Raw genomic sequence first — 22242 nt, 5'->3', positions numbered from 1 at the left:
ACTGCTGTAAATAGCAGAAAGTAAATGAGCTGTGCCTGTGAGATGCTGGGATTCAAAACGACCATTCTGTTGTGAATTTGACCACACCACCCCATGCATAAATTGACAGAATGGCTTGGGCTGGAAGGGACCCTAAAGATCATCTTGTCCCAACTCCTTGCTGTGGGCAGGGTTGCCAACCACTAGGATCAGGCTGCCCAGAGCCCATCCAACAAGAATTTGGGCTATTCCAAGGCTCTATTTGATTGAAACAATCAAGACCTCTTCAACTAAGATGAGGGACTACGCATGCTCGTTCAGGCAGCTCATACTAATGTTGGTGTTTTGTGAAACTGAACTTCTGCTGAAGAAGTGTGCTGGCTGGCTTCTGCTCTCCAGGATTAGGGCAGATTCCAGAGAGCAAATATCTGTCAAAGCTGTAGACCAGCCTCTGGAACTGTCTTCCAGTACAGGCCTATGGCTGACACTGAGGCAAGTGAATAGACAGAAAGGCCCATTCTGAGAAGAGCCTGGGCAACTCCCCAGCAGGATCTAAAGTACTTGTGCAGTGGCGATTTATTGCTGACAAGAAATGTTTTTTTTCCCCCCCATTGTGATACTTTAAAACAGACATTTTGTTATATTCATTTGCATGCCAAACCAAAGAAAATGTCACAAACTAAAATTTAGCAAACTAGAGTCCTGAGGCAAACTAATTCTAGCTCTTCATTTGTCTTTATATTCTTTCCCTTCGCTTATTCACATTCCTTTGTTTTGCTCATTTTTTCCACCAAAAATGTTCTTGATGAGTGAATGTTTTGTAACAAAAAAAGTTGTAAAGAACCCAGTGCATTCTTATACTAGTTCTACAGAGTTACAGTAAAATAGAAGGATGACATCATCTCAGTTTGTTTTTTTTTTCCATTAGACTTTTCCTAACCAATGCCATTTTGATTTAAAGGCTTTGGTTTAGAGCTCTTTAATGGAAGCACTGAAGAATTAAGAAACGTAAGGTGATTGGTACATCTGGGGAAGGTACCTCTACCACTTTATCACAGCTGGTGGAGGCTGACAGAATTCCACTCATTCCATTTGCATGAGCAACTCCAAGGATTCCAATCATAGATAAGAACACAGCAATAAGAGTTTAGCTCAGGGCTATGACACCACTGTAGACAGTGGAGGTGTTTTTAATTTCCTACAGATCACACCAAAGTGTTTCTCCCAGTAATCTGTCAACTGAAGTTTCCCATAAAAGTACTTGATAGCAAGGGGTCTCATCTCCCTCCAGCAAGTTATAAGCACGGCAAAATGAAGACATATTTCCCACGTCAATTAAAATCATTATGATTGCAATAGCTGAACCCCCTAGAGAAGCGGTGTGTTGGAGGTGGGAGGATAAACAAATATTCTAATCACATTCTTTTCAAAGCTGAAATTTGGTTTCAAGATCTGATTTTATTTTTATTCCTTCTCCTAGTTTAGTGGGAACTATGAAAAAAAAAAAACACCTCAAAAACACATCCTTGTGGCTGACTGCTTTTCAATCTGTGATGATTTATTTGCATGCTTATCTACCTTAGTATAATGATAGGTTTTAGATATTTTTCTTTTTTGTTACTCTTTTCACAGCGCATGCTGCACTGAATGGTGATCACTCAATTTCTAGTCAATGAGTGATTAACCCAGGGGAGTCAGTCCCTAAATCCTACAGACCAAGCAGTGTTCACTCACGTTTCCAGTTTCGTTGTCAGTATTTTTACCATACTTCACATGTGGGTTGGCGCTGTGCATCTAGGAATACCAGCAGCAAGGAAGACTGAGATTCACATGCCTCTGCATACACTGGCCCAAGACCATGCAGATGCAATGCAGACCACAGTTCGCATCCAGCCCAGGCACACTGAGCCTGGCTCCATTTCCTCACAGTGAATCTAGCACCACATGCTGCATCCTGGTGAGGACAGTGCCAGAGAGATCAGCTGAATTTGCAGAGGACACAAAGGGAAAACTGCAGTTTTCAAGAGATAGTTATCTACCTCACCACTGTCCCAGAGGTCACTTCATAATTCATTACAACACCACATATTTTGCATACTACCATGATCTGGTGGCTTCCTCCACACATTTTGAAGAGCTGCTTTCTCTGGTTGCTGGAGGATGTCCAAGGTAAGTGCCATACAAATGACTGAACAAAAACAAAACCAAGGGTGAAGGATGTTCATAATCAACCCAGTACTGAACTCTCTTACAGAATGCATCCAAAATGCAAATTCTTATCAATTATTTACTAACCCCACCCCTGTTGAAGATCTGTTTCAAAAGCACTGAAGTTAAATACAGTAAGTTCACATTTATCAGAGCAGAGCACAAGCATATACAATAGTATATTTTCCGCCATGGGGAAACTATGGAAATGAACATCAGCACTCATCAAAACATTTCTTACAAATCAATTTCATTCAATAGAACGTTTTAAGAATTGCAAGGCTCAGTGAAGACAACTTACATTTAGTTAGGGTAGGTTTCTGAGGTCTTAACTGAAGCTACAGAGAAGAATCTCAAGTGAGAAACGCTTGACCTAGAGAATATGAAAATGGATGTCTCAACAGCTCTGCTTCACAGACAGTGGAAAGTTTGATCCTGTTCCAACAGGGAATTTCAAAACCTTAAAGGCTATTGCAAGTCAGATTGTTGTTCCTCAGCCAGGTCTTGTTAGAATAGTCATAATAATCATAATCAGAGATTTATGTATTGTCTTTTATCCCTACAGAACTTAAAGCCGTTTGCAAGAGACTGCAATCATAAAAAGAATGTACAAAAATATATATCACACTGATACTCTTCACTAAGCAAAAGAGGCCAGCCTGCAATGAGACATAACAGCTGCTGAAGAAATCACAGCATTAGCCTTGAAGAATAAATATGAGGAAATATAATAACTAATTAAATAGCAAAGGGGATTTAAATAGGCAAGTTAGAATCATTATAACTGAACTTGGCTGGAAGATGAAAGCAAACAAGGAAGTAGTATCAGCCGAGAAGTTGTGTAAAAATCAGTACATTAACTGTAATGCTGGGAAAGATTTCCAGTTGCACTTGCCTCTACAACTCCAGTTTCAGTCCGTAAACTGAGCACCAAGCCCCAGTACCAGCTGATGCAGTACAGAACGAGCCAGAGGTCTGTGCACACAGTTCATTGGAGTCCTCCGTTAAGTTACCTCTTCCCCATTAATGTTTCCTCCATGACCACCAAAATGGAAGTGGAATGTCACAGAGGCAGTGACACAATAGTTGTTCACACATGTACTGCTTCTGATCTCATAGGCAGGGTAAAAGATTTTAAAAAATGATTTTTCACTTCCCTATGAACACCAACCTGTTCAGCTCTGTGCAGAAAATTTGAAGTGAGGTTTTTGTATCTATAAAGCAACAAGAAAAAAAAAAAAGAGAAATTCAGTTAATGTGATCCTAAACAGTCTGAAAAGACATTTATCATTCATGCAACTTCCGGAGATCCAAAGGCCAATTTCACATCATCCGGGACTTAAATTCATGGAAAACTCCTGTGAGAGCTCCCATGGCTGCAGACATGCATTCCCCTTTCTTGATGTTGCCAAACATGTGAAGGATCTACTGCAGCACGTTCACATTGAAAACACTTAAAATATTACTGTGTCAAAGAGCAAAGCAGAGCACACTGTGACGAGGAAGAAATTTCCAAGAATTCACTGAATCAGGCTTCAGCCGAACTCAGTGGCTTCTGAAGGAAGGCTTTCGCTTGGAGAAAAGCAGCTGCCTTCTGCCAAAAGCAAAGAGGAGACACTTGGGAGGCGCAGTGTAGCAGAAACACAGCACCCATGCAGTGCTGCAAAGATGATTGATGGGATCTTTGCCATTGTCGTGAGAGAGGTTATGTTTGTAGATGGTTATCATCACAAGGAACACTTTTGCACCAAAGTGAAAAAGGAGTGTAATAGAGCAAATGTTAGCAGGAGAGATGGATGAGATGCTGAGCCTCCTGGATCTGCGTGAATTTAATTAGAAGTAACTTTTCAAAAATGAAAACTGGAATCCTCTCACATCAGGTTGCAAAATCGCTATATTTATGAAGTTACACGAACACCAACACGTCAAAGATTAGCCAAAACACTGTCTTGGCTTAACTTCTTTTCAAACCAATAAAGTATAGTTGGACTCTAAACACCATGCTAGAAGTCACTTAGCTGAAGTGGTTGGAAAAAAGAAACAGCTTATGCAAACTGGAATACTGGTAGCACTGTAATCTCACCCCAAGCAGGTTCAGGACCACAGTCAATGACAGGGAAACAATTACAAATGGCAAACAGCTTCAGTCAAAACCACATCTACTCCAGGTAATGGTTTTGTATCTTCAGCACTGTTCTCTGACGAGTAATATCCATCAGAGAAAACAGCAAACAGTGCCTTAGGAGTTCTCAATGCATCTCAAAGAAAAGAGGAAAATGGAAAGCAGACCCTCAGTGCAATTAAGAATGACATTTCTTTAAGGAAAGAGGAAGGAGCACAAACATGGCTCTGCTTCTGAAGCTATATTCCTCTTTATTCTCACAAGAGGCTGAGAAGTTCCCAAGAGTGAAGGCTGCCTAATGTTTCTTATTAGGCACTTAAGAAGTCTTGGCTAGCAAAATCCCTGAGAAAAAATTAATAAGGCTGGATATGAGTTGGTAGAGAAATCAAATTGTGCATGGATACCCCAGTGTCATGTTACCAGATTTCCATGACCACTGTTAAGTTCTGTTCTTCATCTGCTCTGCAACATCTATGAAACTGCTTCCATGTATCTTAGCAAAGGTCTGACAGCAAAAGGGGGCTTTGTTGTCACAAGTTGCTGCAAACTGTTGGGCTCTTAGGCAGTCTGCTTGATGATAGAAAACTTCTGTATTTAAGGCTGGACTTAATGCTGCATGATTACTGTCTCTTTGTTTTCCTTCTGAAGGATAGTATCTGTCTGCTTATACCTGATGGGGGGAAAAAAACCCTCTCCTCTCTGTGTCCTTTATATAATTGTTGGGGAATTGCTTTCCCAAATACTTGCATAAGAAAAAAAAAAGAAAGATTTCTCTCTCAGATTAGGAAGCTCCTCCAGCAAGCCACAGGCCAGCTCAAATCCATCTTCAACTGCTCTTCTACCAACACTTACTGGTATTAGTAAGCACACAAAGATTCAATGACAAATAGACTTGAGGCTTCACAAGACAAAGGTTCAAGTTTCAGTCAAACACTTCAATCCTACCATTTGTACAGAAGTGAGTTTCTAGCGTGCATTTTGCTGACAGAAAATAATCCAGACGCTACTAAATCTCTCTCCAAAAGTGCTTCTGAAGAGCAGCTGTTCTCCAGTTTCATCTAATGGGTGTTAAGCAAAGTTACTGTGTAACTTTTGTGAACTGAAGAAGCTTGCCCAAACCCATCAAGAATGAGTATTCAAACAAGGCTGCTTTTTTCCCCTCATCTGTATACAACTTGCACCACGTTTCAAATCCCCAGTGAGTCAGCAGAACACTCGAGCTTCAAGTGTAGGAAGAAAATAAAATGAGAAAGCCACTAATGAAGAAATCCTGTTAAGCAAACCCCCAGCATGAACTATATGACAGATGGACCACATCCTATTCTAGATGCGCACATGAACATGACCATCTAACTTGTGCTGCATACTTTTAAAGTTGTCATTGCTTAAACAAAACAAAAACAAGAAAGGAAGGGTAAGAATTCCACTGTTTCTCCACACTGACTGTTCCACATTTGGCTGCCACAGAAGAGATTAGCTGTCTGTTGCTATAGCAGTTATATGGAAGAGGCACACAGCCATTAGCCAGAGCCAGGAACCAACAGTTAAAGTGAGATGCTTATCCTAGTTGTCCATCCTCTAGGAATAGTGAGAGAAGTGTTTTATTTATGCAGATAAGCAATTTTACTATGAACTGTTTAAGCTCTCATGCCAACATCTAGGCTTGTCTAAGACAACACTATATATTTTAATTAACTGTAACTGATCTGATTGCTGATGGGAAAAATAAATGCTCAATGTGCTCATGACTCAACATTCAACCAAAACTACAGAGGTCAAGAAAGATCAGGATCAACTGCTTCCTGTCATTGGATCAAAGAGCTTGTTCTAGCTCCAGCTCAAAAATGAAGTGATTTAGTATTTTGTCTCTAGTGAAAGTAGCCTTCAGTCAAGTGAAAATAGTAGTAAAAATAGAGTTATAGTTATATAAATATATATGTTATATATATAACTATGTGTATATAATATATTTGTATTAAATATATTATATATATAATATATAACTAAATATATATAACTATAAATAATTATATACAGTCCAGCTGTATATAACCAGAACACGCAATTCCTGCAGTTTAGTGACTTAAGAGGGGAACTGGTGTTGTGATTAATTTTTATTTTTATTTTTTTTAATAAGAGGAAGGAAGAAAGTACTATGAAAGTACAGACAATCCTGACAGAGTTTGGAAGAGGTAAGTCCTCAAGTGACATGGTAGAACTGAAGGACAGAAGCAGAAGGGACAAAATAAATATACAGGAAACATGAAAAAGATTATCAAAGTGTGACAGCAAAGTATAGCAGCGGCTCAGACGAGGGAACTTTTAGAAGATGATGGCAACTAATTTATTTAGGAAAGAGCAAAAATAAGAGACATGGAAAATGACACATGGTTAAGCAGGAAGTGAAGGCATGAGATAAGATACCTGAATTACAGGTTGTACACTTGCTGTGTTATTCTCACCATCTGACAGCAGGTATTTGATCACCACCACTTCTTTCTCCTTAAAGAGATTCCCCCCACAATTCCTCCATTTTCTTCCTTGTTGCTGAAACAGGAAAAAATTTCTATAGTCAGGGAAATGTTTCACATAATCAGGAATACATTTAGTACCTGCAGTCCCACATGCACCTCTAAGCCCAGAGATGTTCCTCCCTTACAATGCACAGTCCCTGTTTGTGTGGGTGCACCCCACGTCCCACAACTGGCACCATTCTGGGACTGACAACCCAAAGGCAACTGGCCATGAGGCAAAAAGACAGAAAGAACTTCAGCTGCAGCTCACAATGACATTTTCATCTTTAACCTTTTCTGTTTTCATTTTTTTTCCCCAAGTTTTTGCTATTTAACTGAAGGTAACAACAGCTATGGTTGTTTTTTTGTTTTGTTGTGGGTTTTTTTGTTTTGTTTTGTTTTTAATTTCACATGAGATTTTGCAGATGGGATTTTCCAAAGAAACCAGGTTTTTCTACTATAGGGAAAAGAAGAAAAAAAAGAGTTTCCTATCCTTGAAGCAATGAAGAACTACGCAATAGATAAGAAGTGGCCTTCATTGTGGAAATGCCAGTAACTGGACAATTTCAGCCCAATCATTTGGTTTTCTGTTTTTCAATGCTGTGGCGCATTGCAAAAAGTACATAGGAATCTGCCTGCTTGCCAGTAGCTGAATGAATCACAATCATCCTCAGCAAGTAAAGCAGGCTAAATATAGGCACATAAACAAAAAAACATTACAGACTTGCAGTGAATTAATTTACTTGCATGTTACACAAGATTAGACAGCAAACAGAATGGAATTTGTGGAAGTGACAATAAAGCTTAAAAAGGATTTGGGTTGAGTTCTGCATTGCAGTTGAAAGTGATGCTGGTTTTCACATGAACATCTTACTTTGCAAATTATGTACTTGCTTGGACTTAGTATAACCTGAGAACTTCTTGCAACAGTTCAGTTTAAATGAGAAACAATGAAGTTTTACAAGGGTATGGAAGATTTAGGTGATGTTTAAATCTGCAGTTCCCCTATAGCTTTCCATCTCTGCAGGAGGATTTTTCTTCTGCTTAAAAAGGGCTTCTCTCTTGCTGGAACCAGGCCAAAATATAACAAATTTCCTGCAAGGCCTTAACTTTAAAAATCGTGGAATGTATTTACTTTTATTAAAAATAATCAGAATTAAGAACAAGGTCTGCCTGTACAGGGCTCCAAGCACCCTGATCAAGCTGTAGATGTCCCTGTTCATTGCAGGACAGTTGGACTAGATGGGCTTGAAGGGTCTCTCTCAACTCAAACAATCCTGTGATTCTATGAGCTAACTATCAGACTCTTTCTTTTCCCTGGAGCAAACAGTCACGTGTTGCTGAACCAAGGTAGAAGTGTATATGCCAGGTTTCTCTGGGCTGGGCATCCAGGAGCGCTCCAGATCTCCCAGCTGCCCGCATCCCAGCTTCATGCCGGGAGCCACCCTACCCACCAGCCTACTCATAGCACCCTCATCCTCACAACAGAAGAGATCCAAGCCAGGGCTGAGGGTCTCCAACATGCCACACCTCAAGTAAGCAAGTATTATCAGTAATCTGAAAATTTAAAGTCAAAGAGAGTAGTAAAATCCATATCTAGGAAAAATAAAGATGCAGAACTTTCACCCAGATGTTGACAGCCAAGACCTGCAGGTCACCTAGTTAAAAATACTGCCATTATGTACAGGAAGGTAGGAGGGTACTTTGTTATTAGCAGTTGCTGAGAAGCAGCTGTGTAAGCTTTCTCCTGAATACAGATGGTGGGTTGAGCAAGAGCTTGACTTGCAGCACTCACATTTCCTCTTTGTTGATCACTCTGCTATATATACGTCAGAGAACACCACAGAAAATTCTGGCCTGTCTTCAGTTTAAACTACTAGTGCAATACTTGGACTCAAATATCTCTCACACTATAAATGTTTTGCTAGCCTGATATAACATTCAAGATGAGGATGAACCATGGCCGTAAGCAGCATTTGCATTCCACTTTCAGAAACCTTTGAGTTCCCAGATAGCTTTTGTTGTGTCATAGGTCAATATTCTTAGTAATAGCTGACTTTATAAATGAAAATCTATTATTAAAATAAGGCAGAATACAGTATGAGGACATTCACCCTCGCCTTAGATTTTTTCATCCCGTCAGGGACATAGCAGAGAGTTAAGGCTGGGATTATTTTTCAGCTGCTCTGTACAGCAGCTCATTTCACACATGGCAGCACTGGGACTTCGAACACTCGTATGGAATACTAATCATCAGTGGTTTTGATCATCCATAATTTAAGTATAAAATTGAAGCAGTCACAAACAGCTGGGAAGCTCCAGCTGATATTTAAAGATCATCCTTTGCCCATTCTGATCTGAAGAAAAAAAAAGAAAAAGAGCTGATTTTGGACCAAATTCAGAATGGCTTGGCCTAGCACAGTGCTAGAAGCAGGAGCCTGTTGACAAAGTCTGGATTTTTGGCAGAAAAAGAACAAATTGTAGAAAATTGTAGAATGGCTACGTGACTTTAAACAATTTCTATTATTAATAAACTGCTTCATTAGCTTCAGAAACCAAGACTTGTTCTAAAGATTGTGTGTTTAACCAGTAGATATACACACAAAAGAAAACAAAATCCTCCCTATTTAGTTATCTACCATGCAAACGTAAGCTTAACTTTCCCCCCTGAGAAGTATAATTTTTGTGAAATATGGGGAAGCACTGGCAGCTGATCACAAGTTATGATCCTGATAACAGCAGATGTCAGCATTAAATCATCTGAAAGCAGCTCAGCTGACCCAGGTTCAATGCATCCGTTGAAGCTTTGCATAAAGTCAGCTGCACTCAAAATATAAGCCAAAATTTCAATTACATTGGATAAAATCAAAACATAAATTTACTTAAAGTTCTTGCAGGAAAGCAGTTTGGCTGATTGCTTGTTGGGTGAATGCAGCTCAGTTCTGGCCCTGAGAAGCACCACAGCAACCTGGAACTGTTTAAAGAAGTTGCTTGCAATGCTGCACATACATCTGATTATAAAACAACAGTAACAACCCCAACAACGTAAAATATATAATACTCAGAACCACAAAAGTTACTGAGCATCTTTTTCTCCTTTTTCCAGAGACTGCTGCTTGGAGAGGGAATGAGATGATCTCCTACTTGCAGCCCCATATGGTGTTCATCTGGCAACTTCAGCTGCTTTGGACGGTGAACATGCATTCTATATTTATCTTGATGCAACTCATCTGGATGGCCCTTCATTTACTACCTCACCCTAATGCAAAATGATTAGCTGTGGTCTGAATTCTAGACTGTACAAATGTGGTAGGAGGAGGGGTTTTCAAAAGCATTAAACTGTTAATCCAATAATGAGAAAGGGCCTACACTAGTTACTTAACATAACTCATTTTAAGGGAATGAGTAACTTGCAGGAATAAGGATGTGAGTTTCCCTGGCAAGTGCCTATCTGCCATCCTGTGGCCATAAGCCCAAGATGGTGGCTGGTTCACATCTACTGTGTTCATAGAAGATCAGATGAGGGCTGCATTTACCCCTCTGAGTGTTGCTCACACACACACTCACACACACACAGTGATTTATCATTAGATTTCTCCCAGAAGCCCTGGCTGTGTTTTGGTCCAGGATAGATGACCAGAAGAAACATGAAGAAAGAATCAACCAACATTGAATATAAACGCATTCACAAACATCTGCTCAAATTTATGAATTCCATTAAGATGTGCTAAGTCTGCTTTAGGAGGAAATTAATGAGCAAATAGTGAATTCTTTAATCCAATTTTATGTTCCATGATGTCTCACATTGCTCCACTGAAAAACAAGGTCTGAAAATTCACTATTTCATCACATAGGATTCCTGAAGAATTTCACCTCCTTTCCAGGTGTTATGTTTAAATGTCTATACCTATACCCTTTTTCCAGAGGCAAAAATAGACAATCTCATTACAAAAACATATAATAATGATATTTGCATTTGTTTCTATTTGTTAAGATACGAAGAAAACAGTGAGGGGTAAAATTATTTTAAAATGTAACTACACAATAAATCCTGATCCGGGAGAATTTTGCAATATGCTGAAACTTTGTTTCATCCTGACTGAAAAGTCTCCAAAGGCATGTTTTTTCCATAGGAAAATGCAGATTCATCAAAATCAAAGCATTTAGCAATTGTAAAAAGCCAACTACCGTGGAAAGCTATCTTGTACTGGAAGCATGCCCAGGCTCCTGCCAGCCTGCCTGCAGCTCTGCGCTGCACAGATGGGAAACCAAATCGTCGGGAAACTGAAGATAAAAGGCTTGACATGGAGATAAAAACACACGAGGCCCATTAGCTCCTGCTTCCACTATCCTGACTTTCCAAGGTTTTCAGACTGGCACAACTCACCTGGAGACTTCATTGCTCACAGAGGAGTTGGGGGAGGATGAGGGTGCAGATGATCAGGCCCCCAGGGCCAGAAGGTCCCCTGAGCTGAGCCCCACTGTTCCCCTGCCCACGTTGGGATTCTCAGACCTATTCCCTTTACCATTAAATGCTTAAGTTCCATAGAGAGATCTTTTGCCTCAGCTGGATAATATTTGGTATTTCCATTACTCAGAAATGGGCCCAGCTCTCAGACTTGTGATGTGCAGTTATGGAAACCCAAGGATTGCACTCATCCTCCTTATCCAGTGAATGACACTGCAGTCACTTGCACCAACAGAAGCAAGATGAGAGAAGGCTCAAAAAGTTAATGCTTGAATCTTGCAGTCTGGTCAATTATAACTTGCAAAATAAATTTTGCAGAGAAAGTCATAATGAGGCAGCTCAAAAATCTAGCTAACCACTGACATGGATATAGATGGAATGGTGAAGAGATTGTGCCAACAAGCAAATTTGCAATGAGCACCGAACAACATGATGATCCCTGTGCTCAGATCTGACAGCCAGCATGCAGATGAGAGTGCACAGCTCAACACATTATGAGCAACTTCACCAGCTCTTCCAATGGACTGGTACTTCCCAGGGCCATCATCCACTGCTATTCAGTCATTCCCTTCTCCTTCAACAACTCTCCACATGCCAAGAAATCCAGCTCTACCTCTCCTCTTTCTTTAATTTGGATGCTGCTATTCAGAGTTGGAGCCAGTAACAACAGGGGACCACATGAGTGCAAAGCAGCAGATGCTCAGCCTAAGCAAGCCAGACAACTTCAGATCCTTCAGGAGTAGGTTTGTTATAAGGGGCATAAGTGTTTTCAAATCAGTGGTGACTTTAGATGCCTCTTTAAGACTAATTCAATGGAGCTTTTGGAAACTGGAGCTGACTACTCTCTAAGAAAGCCACCTTGCAGGGAGCGTATGGACCATGTGCCCCAGAATTCAAAATAGTTGCCCACCAGTCTTGATGGGATAGGGAGAGTTTAAGCTTCCAAAGCAAAAGGAAAGCAAAATTCAAATACAAAGAGCAGATGTTATTGTCTTAACTGGAATTTGCTGCAGAAATTGCAGTTTCAGGTTTTGTTCAGCAATTACATAATGTTCCATCATCTAGATGTACTAAACAATGAGATTTACTGTCATAAAGTTAAATATAGATAATATCCACTGGCCTGTATCTGGGAAAGCATCTCACAAATGTTCAGCTCTCAGCATGCAACTGGGATGCAGGCTATGAAGTATTAATGAGTCCATCATACTTCTGAAAATTGCCACATACAGCATCAAGCAAGTGGTAGGACCTACATCTTCGAACATGGCAATCAAAACTGAACTGACAATTCTTCCTATTTCTCTTAATTATGTTCTTGAAGTAGATTGTCACTCTTGCTCTCTTCCAGTATTCTGGATGCTTTCCTTTCCTGACAGACCTCAAAGACCTTCCTTTATAGCTCTGATACTCTCATACAGAATTGGCTGAGTCAGAATATTTTGAAGCTCTTACCACATTGTTCAACTTCACATGCCAGAGGAATCCATCTTAACCGTGTGGTTTACTTGTTGAGAAACTTCTCTCTTTCTCCCTGGAGAATATCTCTGTTCACTTTACTGGGGTTATTCTTTGTGAAACTTCACTGGAAGCCAAAACAATTATGGAGATTGCAAAGTCAAAATTCCCTGAATCTTTTAAGTGTTCCTTATCAGAAACTTTGCAACCAGGACCATACAAAGAGATCTGAATACTTCAGTTATCAGAAAACTACAATACCCTCGAGGAGCGACACGCCAGTGATCTCTACAAGGAACGCTACTAAGCGCAACAGGCAGGGACATAGGAGGAACAACAAATATCTAATAAAATTACAATGTAGGATTTCCATCGTTCGCTTCTAAACTCGTCTTATGTCAGAAAGTATGACCTTAAGAGAATCATTTCTTGGAACAACTCGTTCTGGAGCACACGGGGGAGAGGATGTTCTGACCCCTGTCCTGAAAATACACGAGCTTGTCTTGGCGCAGCTCAAGAAGCAACTCTACTGGAGCTGCTAATGAACACTTACTGCCATGTATAACTGAATGCAATGTCCTTGAGGGAAAAATCACCCAGGGAAGGGGAGAAAATAATAATCAAAGGACACAGAATACCCAATAGGGGAACTTTTTCAAAACTTTTTGTTTGTTTGTTCATTTAAGCATTGGGAAGCTTGCACAAGAATTGACAAGAACAGAATTTGCTTGCTGAATGTAACCATGTTATAGCCATCTACTAGAGGGTGTATTGCACGTTCCTTTGAAGATGGTCCTACCATTGAGACAGGGAGCTAATTAGGTGTGACTTCTGCTATGGCTGTGTGGGTAGACATAAAGAGGTGCCTTTAGCTTGCGTATTTACAAGGACAGCACGAGCTAAAATGGCCACCATATGTTGAGAATTATGCAGTTATAGGAATAAAGTCACAGATTTCTCTAGTCTGCAAAACAGCTTTTTCTATTGATTATGTAGTCTACAGATGTTTGAGATTTAGCACAGATATAGCTAATTCTGCCTCTAAAAATGAAGTGCCAGTAAAGATGTTTTTTAATCTCTCACTCTTAAGAAAAGGGGTATGATAGGATTTTAAAAGAACAGTAGAAAGGAAGGGTCTGCTCTGACTAACCTCTCCCAGGTGCACAACCTCTGGAGCAAAGTGACTGGTTGATACAGGCAGTGCTGGTTGAGATGCCCACCACCCACTGGATTGAGAGATGCATCTGGTCCTCCTCTGAGCCATGCAATAGGCACACTGTACCTGGCTTTGTACCTTGCTGAACCTTTGCTTAACTTCCACACTTGTGACCTCAGACCTGCCTTGTCACCATCATTGTGTGTCTGGTCTCCTGGCTAGACCTGGCTATTCCCAATGGTCCTTTGAATCCACCACCTGCTAATACACCTGTTGGATGCTGTGTAACCAGATCCTTGCTACACAGGGGGTTGTTTGCTTGTCACACTGTCACCCCCAGCTCCCCTTCCCTCCCCAGGCACACCACCTCAGTACACAAGACATTTCATCACAGCCACTGCAAGCATCTGCTGAACAGCACCCATGTTTCAGCTCATGCAAACAGCCCAGCATTAAATATATGCTGGATCAATATTTTAAAGATACTGCTACAAGTATCAATGCTGTGGTTGCCTCATCTTGAGAAAACCAGGGAGAGTTAGACCAATGTGGATGTTGTGATGGAAAGTTCTTTGGCTGACTTTGTGGGGGGTGGTTTCCATCCCTTTGTGGAGCCGTGGTTTATTTTTTTTCTTGTTTGTTTCTTGATAGTTTGCCAGCATCCTCTGGGATAGATTCTTCCTCAGCATTTTCTGAATCTTTGTCAGTACAGTCCAACTGTTCCTCCTCCCAGCTCTCATACATGCAATGACTCAGCCCTGGCTATCACTTTCCCTTTATTGAACTTCATGACAATTTTTTCAGCTGCGCTGCTGTGTGGTCAAAACAAATATGTAAGCACTGTGCCAAAAAGGAATTTCAAACAACAGAAAGAAAAAGCAAGAAAGATGTTTGCTTGCTTTGTGTTAAAAGATCCATGTTTTATGCCTCAAAACAATATGCACTGGAGCTCTAGCATTTATCTAACTAGGACTGGTGTGACCAATATGATGCTCAGCTGTAGCTAAACCTGTAGAAAGCTTTAGCTGAAAAAGAAGTTTTGAATAGTTGTCTTTTTTTCATAGGCCTCCTATCAGATTAGTAGTGGGCACTAGAAAGATGCCTTTGAGACCTGGAAAAGGTAAATGGTGGAGTGAGCTGCAGAGATGGAGTCACAGACATGCAAGATGGATTAAGGGACAAGATTCTATCAATTACTACCTTAGGATTGCTTGCAAGCAAAATAACCCATTATTGTTATTAAAGGCAAGGGTGACTGAATCAGTGACTAGAGTTTTGCTGAGAAAGACCATAGGGAGCAAGTGATGCCCCCAGTCAGAAAGAGGATAAGGCAGCTGAAGAAACTGGGAGTGCTTCTAAAGTAACTTAAAATTTTCCTTTACATAGATAAAAGTGGGTAACAGTCTCCTTGTTCAGATAAACCTGATTCTTTTTTCCCCTCAGGGTTCAGTTCTAATTGAAAACATACAGGGAAGGAAAAACCTTAGCCAGCACGGAATGATGTATGCCTTCCTGGCTCACCAAGGTAGCAACATCAGCATTGTGACGAGAGATTCTTAATACCACCACCCACAATACAATGTAAGTTCCCAATTACAAAGCCTCTGTGCTGCACCACATCAGTACATAGTTATTAAAAGTTTGATGCATCCATGTTTCCTTAGCTATATAGTAATTTCTTTCTCTGAAATTGAGCCTGAGACAATGAAAGTCCAAACTGAAATCTCAACTCAGGCGTACAAGAACAGCCCGTGCTTTTTCCCTGTTTCATAACTTAGAGAAGGACCCAAAATTCAGTAGAAGGATTTGATAAGTTGTGCATGCATTTTTCCCCTCTCTTCCTCAAACCACTTTCATCTGCTGCGATATTTTACTCTGAACGCCTTATAACTTATATTGACTTCTCTGTCAAAGCTCTTGTTCTATTGATTTTGTTAGAGCTCACAGACATGAAGTCTTGCTTTGACTCAAAAGCTGGAATATTTTTTTTTGCTTGTTTTCTAGAGAATTGTTAGTCCCAGCTGCTGCTGGCCAGAGGATACACAAGGCCTTTGCTGTATTCCTGTGATCTTTGTTCTCTTGTACAAATTCACCAGTATTCATATTTCTAATTCAACAAAGACGCACCGTAAACAACTCCTCCTCTGCGTCTTTTCTAGGTCACAGCCAGGTTTTCAGACATCTCCGAGAGGGACGTGTTGTTGCCTCTCCTTAGGATACCACTTATATAACCACATGCTCTCAATGGTGACGCAAGCCTCATGCATTCCCAGCCACAGCAGGACAGTGTGCGAGACGTGCAGCCTCCGGGAAACAGCGATTCAAGTTATGATAATGCTCCACTTGGGATCTCAGTCTGGAGATGAGCCTGAACTGAAAGAGGGGACAGATGCATGTATTCTCTGAAGATCATAACTATTTGTTTGTACACAGAGGATCGCCAGGGATACTATGAGGCTTTTCCTTCTACCTCCAGAGTAACGTGCTCTCAGCTTGACTGAATCTACCTCTATGCTATGGTTTACCCTGCTCAGCCCTGAAAACAGGAACCTCATTATTATTATTACTATATTTATCTTTCAGTGTGGTTATAGGGAAGGGCTGGAACCACAGGGGCAGAAACATCTCTAGTCCATTATTTCTGTCAAACTCTCTAGGAGCCAATAGATACGGATTCTGTTCCTGTCTTATAGAACTTAAAAAAAGTTAACCTATTTGAATGTATAAGAATGAGCAAAACTGAGGTAACATCTTCCAGCTCTAGGAGATGGCTAATAGGCAAGCTCATATTATATTTACCATGGACTAAATGGTACAGCTTCTGTCTCTTTGGTATACGTACTGGTAGTTTCAAGGAGAACGGATGTTAATGTTCAAGAAATGATGATGTTTGCATTAAAATGCCCTGTTCTTTTTGAAAAGTTGAGTTTGATAAACAGGATTCCAATAAATGACAACATTATAGAAAGGTATGTGACAACACACTGAAAACCAGTAAGGACAACCAAATGGCTGCAGTACACAAATCGTTGATAACCTTATAACCCAAGTAAGGATCTGCACAAGAGAGCATGTGGGAAGACATAAGCTACCAAGGGTTTTAGTTTCAGATCAGATTTTTTTAATTATTATTTGTACCACACTACACAGTCACATTATCACAATGCATACTATGGCTTAAGGGAGATCAAATTTAAGGAAGATAAATCAAAAAGGTGTTTGCAATTGTGAATCTGTGGAAGGGTTGATCCATACAAGACAGAGTTCTCTAAACATTTTCCAGTTTTAGGTATTCAATAATATTTGGTTTGGAGACCCCCGAAATCCCAGGCAACCTATGCACAAGGCAAGTATTGCCGAACATGAAACCACAGGTGTCAAACGAGCTCTTAAGCTGCGTTCTGCCTCACTGCCGAACCTGACCTAATGGGTGGGAAAAAAAAAAAGAAGCCAGTAAAGGAATGCATTCACAGTACAGAATGAACAACATGGATGTTTGTGGTGTGACATCAGGGATGCAGTAATGGCACTTAGCACTCAGTGTGGGAACTTCTCATCTTTGCATGAAAGGATTAATTCTGGCTCCAAGTTCACCCATCAGGAGCCTCTAGCCATAAGATTAGCTGGTTTGGGAGGGAGAGCTGAAGGGTTGATTTGTTTAGTTGTTGTTGTTTTGTTTTTAATATGTGGTCATTATTTTTTAAGCAATTTTGTTTGTTTTCAATTCCAACACATCTTTGCAATTTCCATGAGACAGATGACATGAAGGGAAAGAACAAGGAAAAAGAAACTGAAGAGATGTCAGACTAAGAGCACAAAGTTGTGCCACATCAAGGAAAATGACTTGTCTTCATCTGATGGAAGAAGTTATTCCCATTTAGCCTGAAGCTAATTTTTCTTCCTGTGCTTCATAAGCATCTGAATCAGCTTTTAGGTGACTACACTGGGGAATACTGAGATGATTTTTAGGCTGAGCAGAAGAAAGACAATTATGTTCAATTTGGTCATGAAGAAAAAAAAAAAAAGGAAGTCCACAAAAGACTTAATCTTTGCCATTTAAGAAGAATAAACCGTCCAGTAAAGCAATGTGAGAACAGAACTATTCTCAATCCGGGGTAAGCTGGAAGGAATTTCAATAACTTTACTGGGAAGGATTTTTGCCTACTATATGAGGTTCTATTGCCATTTCTATTTACACCAATAACTTCTATAAGAAATTTCTGTAAGAAATCTGCAAGGTTACAAGTTTTCTCCAATGCAATCTGGCCTCAGCGTCAAGCTTTTGCCTAGATAAACTTGGAGGTATTTGAGGGAGTCTTAATGACTGACTAGCTGAGATTTTTTTGTACAGTGTTAGTTTATCTCCATTATTCTGAGAGTACATGCTAACTTATTCCAGGAGACAATATCTAAATGTAGATCTCTATTATTTTTAAATCACAAGTTGCAAAGGTCATTACCTACAATCCTGACAATTCTTATTAGACACAACCAGGGATATAAAACTGCCTGTAAACAGTAAAAGTATGTTCACAGTTTGAGTTGGTTTCCTGTCAACATTTTCTGTACTTTAATAGGACTACAAGGAAAGACAAGGACGTCAGTCTTCTAACGGCAAGCGACTTAAATACATTTCTTTCCTATTTTCCAAGCATGGTGCAAGCTTCTGTAGTGCCACAGCCAGCCAGCCCACAGCCCTGCATTCAGAAACTGACCGCAAGTAACTAGTGCTCTTCTGACAGTGGAGGGGCACAGAAGATGAGAGCCCAGAGAGGCCCCTCCGAGCAACATGACTTTGCTGTTCATCACATCACAGCTGCATATAATCCCGAAATGCTTGGGGGAGGAGAGAAAAGAGGGGTAGTCCACTATAAACTTACTTATGTTAGATGACTGGCAAAGCCAGGATAAATGAAATAAATCACATGATGACTTGCCACCCTCATTTTGTACCAAAGAAACAGATTTTACTGTGTTGAGTAGCTAACATGGGAACGGGCAGCTGGGTTCCTGCAGCCCTAGAAACTCTCTTTAAAGACAGTGTGTTGACTGTGCACATCATGGTGAACAGGGAAGACTGTAGAAACCACAATGAGAAAGTCATCTGGAAAGTTAAAGTTACAGCACAAATGGGAGCCCAGGGAACTTCTACTACATTGCCAAAGCTGCAATTTAATGTTCAGGCCAAATACATCGCACGGCGCATTAGGGAAGCAATGTGGTCTGGAGGTTACAGAAGAGGGCTGGGAACCACAAGGATCCTCTTGGGATTTTATCTGGAATGATCTGCTCCCTGTGTGACTTGAAGGAAGTTACTCTGATTTCTGTATCTCTTAGTCAGTTCAGATATGGACGTGGATAGAAAGCAGAACGTTACTAAAATATTCTGGCACTGCAGTCAGACCTTATCTATGCAGAATAAGTCAGCCTTTTTAACAATTCATTATGGGAGAGGATGCCACAGAAGGGGATCCAAAAAAAACAGCTTGGTTTCTTATTAAGAAACAAAATCAGGAAAAAATCAGCAGCATTTCTATGGTTAAAGAAATGTGCACGGACAGTACAGAAAACACTACATTGCGAACTCTGCCTGGAGAGGGTGGATTTCTAGAGAAAAGGAAAAGGTGCCAGGAGGATCTTGCTGGCATCGTGACACCCATTTGTTAAAAAAGATATCTGAGCAGCCAGATTGGCCTTGAATGCTAATACTGAAATGAGGGCGTACGTTTGGAGATATCTGGTCAACAGTTCGTGGTGCCCATTGGTGAGAGAGAACCGGGCAACGTCAAAGTGAGCAGATGTGCTGCTCTGCTGCTGGACTATGGAAATAGGCAGAAGGGTCCTCCTGGGTCAGTGGCCTACACTGCATCAAAGCCATTCTGCATTTAAGTGCTATCATTTCACATGGATGAAAGTTACAGTGTTGGGGATTTTCTCACTATAGTTGGAGTCACATTATTAAAAGGCCTGGATTTACCACGTATAGAGCTTCCTGGTATCTGCTAATCTATTATTTCAGCTCTGAGGACATCAGAAAGCGTGCATATGCCTAGGCATCATCCAAGGATGTTTTACCCAAGAATCCTGGTCAGAGTTTAAAAACTGCACCCAGCCCTTCAATTCAGCTAACCCAACCTGCTCCAACAGCTGCAACAGAATCCAACCAGATTCACCAGCCATGCACTGAGGCAAAGGAAGGAAAGCTTCAGCTTATAGCAACATCATCCCCTCAGTTTCACATACAACATATTGCCACTTAAAAAAAGGGTCGCGTCCATCTTAATCTCATTTTTATTATTTGTCTGTTATTTTAAGTTCCTAAAAGCATATTTTTGAACATTCCCTTTATATGCAGTATCAGATGAATATGATGGGAAAGCATTCTGCAATAAGGATGCATTCTCCCTCTGCTCACAAATGGCTTATAAAATCCAACTGTAACATTTTGGCAATCAGAATTATTTACATAGGAGATGGATGACTAGGCATGGGAAAGCAGTCTTTTGTTCACATCAAAGAACTGCATTCAAATTCTCACATGGTACATATACTCATTTTTATTTACAGACAAGAAGGATTGTGTAACTTGGTACAAACATGAACAGGGAGAAGTATAGTAGGCTGAAAGGGGAAAAACACTGCTTTACTTGCATAGCACAGAAGTTATCCTATTGCATCAGATAGGAAAGTGTTGCCTCAGAGTTCAAGCAGGGGCCATGAAAGCTGAGCTCCTACGCTCCCAGCTCTTGTCCTACAGTATGAAGCTGCTGAGTGACATTTCTCACTTCAACCACCTCAAAAATAGGTCCTGCACACTGTTGAGGATTTCAGAACAAAAAAAGCCAAGATACAAACAAACCTCCAAGCCAAAGACCTCCAAATAAGCTGAAGAGCAATCCAAGGCTTAAAGTGTTACCCAGCTTTAGCTACAGCCAGTCCCCTGTTCAGAACCTCTCTTGCACCTCCTGTAAATGCTCCCTCCTACCAATTACCTCTCCCACCACCAAAAAGCCAGTTTATTCAGTGCACAAAATGAGGCCTAGAAACCTGCTTTTGAGGATACAGGCTTAGAAAGATCTCAACAGGGTATTCTGTGCTTGAGAATTAAACTCCGCAGCAGCACTAAGCACAGGCTAGCAGCTACAAACCTACAAGTTCACACCTGGGAGCAAAGAAAGGCAACAGCAGTGCCTTCTGCTAAGATACAAGCATTGTGCAGCAACAAAAGATAACAAAAAAGAAAAAATAGCTCACCCTTTCTGATGACCAGCAACAGCCCAAGAGAACTGCAACCTCTATCCAGAGAGGCTCCTCCCTTAGATGCTAACATTTAAATGAGGGCAAGGAGGTGGTGCAAATTGAGCTGGTGGTAACTCAGGTGCACAGCTTGCACCTGGGCTCCCTAGATTAGCCATGCATTCTCAGCTGGTGCTGAACCATTGGTTCACAATGTGACCTGGCAATTCCTATGCAACACCTCAAAGACGACCCCAGTTTGACTGAAGAATTTTGGGGAACCTGGTTCTAAGCAGGAAGTATAGCACACTAGTGATATTAGAGTACAACAACAGAAAAAAAAAGAGGGAACAATGGTATAAAAAAGGTAGATATTCAAATACTATGCAGGTTACTTAACATTAGAACTGGATTGTGGGTTTTTTTCCATTTGTTTTTAAAATTCACCTTGTGATTCCTCTCTCCTCCTTCTAAAGAGCTGCTGTCAAGGAAAGTCAGTCCTCCCATCTTTATCAAGGATTGTATCAATTTCTGAACAGCTCAATTAGCTCTTTCATGGCAATGGGATATAAAGTACAGGTGCCTGTGAGCCACAGGTATGCTAGAAATTATACTGGAACAATGAATAATGACAGTTCAAAACCCATTGTATTTTAATGGTAATCTCCGTGCATGCAGGAATGCATTAGTGTGATCTTTAAGTAAGAAACTCGCATTGCACTGTTAGAGGCTGAAGTCTCAATGCTTGCTTCAGATCATCCACAACTTACACATAGGATGTCTAAAACATCCATCTCTGTGAGAAAGACTGTGGTCAAAACCCACATTCCTCAGGCATGGTGGAGCACTCTGCAGTAAAGGCTAGAGTTTGTCTGCTGTGGAGACAGAAGTCTGCCAGAGACGGTCAGAGACCCCAAAGGAAATTCCCCTAGGAGCATAAGGCTCACTCCCTCCTGTTGTGACCACTTTTCTCATTAGTCGTTTTCTAACATAAATGAGTAGTGATGTGAATTTAACAAGGACAACCATAGCCAAGACACTTCACATAACAGCTTTCTCCCTTTGGGAAGAGGATAACAGACACATCACGCGGCAGATGTTA

The 22242-nt window shown here is 40.7% G+C and overlaps 1 long non-coding RNA gene across 1 annotated transcript in view; it reads right to left on the bottom strand.

Annotated features, from left to right (window-relative positions):
- LOC107051850 overlaps nucleotides 1-21211 on the bottom strand; it is a 77713-nt gene extending 56502 nt beyond the window's left edge. The window contains exons 1-6 of the long non-coding RNA XR_006930917.1: nucleotides 21159-21211; nucleotides 15373-16272; nucleotides 6734-6856; nucleotides 3359-3401; nucleotides 2489-2560; nucleotides 2081-2167 (exon numbers count right to left, since the gene is read on the bottom strand). This is a non-coding gene — a long non-coding RNA (uncharacterized LOC107051850). The remainder of the gene's footprint in view (nucleotides 1-2080; nucleotides 2168-2488; nucleotides 2561-3358; nucleotides 3402-6733; nucleotides 6857-15372; nucleotides 16273-21158) is intronic.
- Nucleotides 21212-22242: the final 1031 nt, after the last annotated feature.

Source organism: Gallus gallus, chromosome 9, assembly GCF_016699485.2.
Source record: "Gallus gallus isolate bGalGal1 chromosome 9, bGalGal1.mat.broiler.GRCg7b, whole genome shotgun sequence".
Classification (NCBI taxonomy): Eukaryota; Metazoa; Chordata; class Aves; order Galliformes; family Phasianidae; genus Gallus; species Gallus gallus.
Note: the sequence above shows the minus strand (reverse complement) of the source record. Positions and strands in the feature narration are given on the sequence as shown.